General features: G+C 44.9%; 1 pseudogene; it reads left to right on the forward strand.

The window, feature by feature from the left end:
* Positions 1 to 507: 507 nt before the first annotated feature.
* Positions 508 to 1,072, forward strand: LOC142855562 (diablo IAP-binding mitochondrial protein pseudogene; annotated as a pseudogene).
* The last annotated feature ends 784 nt before the right edge of the window (positions 1,073 to 1,856 follow it).

Here is a 1,856-nt window from a genome sequence, read left to right on the forward strand (position 1 = left end):
TCTCCCTGGACACCTGGGAACCCCTCTAGAGTCAAGTCTCTTGCCAACCCTAAGATGGCTCCCTTAATTAAGATATATACTTCCCTGCTCCCATATCCACCCTTCCTTTATCCCAACCTTCCCATTCCCCCAAGCTCTCCCCATCCTCCCCTTCTCACTTTTCTCTCCCCATTTCCCCTTACCCTCATCCCAACCCACCCCCAAGTTCCCAATTTTGCCTGGCAGTCTTGTCTACTTCCAATATACAGGAGGATAACTATATGTTTTTCTTTGGGTTCACCTTCTTATTTACCTTCTTTAGGATCACAAATTATAGGTTCAATGTCCTTTACTTATGGCTAGAAACCAATTATGAATCCAGCCAACATAGTTTCGTGCCATGGTCTTATCAGTTCTGAGAAACAGCATTTCTTTGAGTTAGCCACGATGGGAACACGCTGTCCATACCTGAACAGGGAAGCCACGCTCTGGGACATCCAACTCCTCATAGCAGCCATCCCGCGCCGTGACCCTGTGTGCAGTCCCTATCGCTCAGAAATCGGAGCCTCACTCTCTTAATAACGATGCACTAATGAGGAGGGCTGTGTCTTTGGTGACAGATAGCACCTCCACCTTTCTGTCTCAAACCACGTATGCTCTGATCGAAGCCATCACCGAGTATACGAAGGCTGTTTATACGTTAGTGTCTCTGTATCGACAATATACAAATCTACTTGGGAAAATGAATTCACAGGAGGAAGATGAAGTGTGGCAGGTGATTATAGGAGCCAGAGTTGAGAGGACTTCAAAACAGCAAGAGTACTTGAAGCTGGAAACCACATGGATGACTGCAGTTGGCCTGTCAGAGATGACTGCGGAGGCCGCCTATCAAACTGGAGCCAATCAGGCCTCTGTAACTGCCAGGAATCACATCCAGCTGGTGAAGTCGCATGTGCAGAAGGTGCGCCAGCTCTCCCAGAAAGCAGAAACCAAGCTGGCTGAAGCACAGACACAAGAATTGCACCAGAAAATCCAGGAAGCCGGTGATGAGAAAGCTGACCAGGAAGGGGAGGCCTACCTGCGGGAAGATTGAGGCCTTGAGCCTACTGCCCTATCTGCCCACTCAGTGTGGAAAACGGGTGATGGCATCCACCTGGTATCACCCCAAGTCTGCGGAGACAACAGGCTCTGCCCTTGCCGGTCAGAAAAAAAAAAAACAATCTTACATAATAAAGGAACTTCTGGAGGCATTATCATCCCCCACTTCAATCTCTGCTACAGAGCTACAGTATTGAAAACAGCTTGGTATTGGCATAAAAACAGAGAAGTCAACCAATGGAATCAAATAGAAGACCCTGACTTTAACCAACAAACCTATGAACACCTGATTTTTTTTATAAAGGAGCTAAAAGTATACAATGGAAGAAAAAAAGCATCTTCAACAAATAGTGCTAACATAGCTGGATGTCAACTAGTAGAAGAATGAAAATAGATCCACATCTATCACCATGCACAAAACTCAAGTCCAAATTGATTAATGACCTCAATATCAATCTGAACACATTGAACCTTATAGAAGAGAAAGTGGGAAGTGTTCTACAACATATGGGCACAGGAGACCACTTCCTATATATAATCCCAGCAGCACAGACATTAAGGGCAACATTGAATGAATGGGACCTTCTGAAACTGAGAAGCTTGTGAGATATTCTTAATTGGTTTGACGTGGGAAGATTCACCCTGGATCATCATTTTATCAGTTGGTGCCTGGATTGAGTGACCTAGAGAGAGGAAACTAAACATTGACCTAATGTTTGACTTTGCTGTTCTTTTCTCTTGACTATGGATGTGATACGATCATTTCGGTCAACATTTTG

This window comes from Microtus pennsylvanicus, chromosome 8 (genome assembly GCF_037038515.1).
Source record: "Microtus pennsylvanicus isolate mMicPen1 chromosome 8, mMicPen1.hap1, whole genome shotgun sequence".
NCBI lineage: Eukaryota > Metazoa > Chordata > Mammalia > Rodentia > Cricetidae > Microtus > Microtus pennsylvanicus.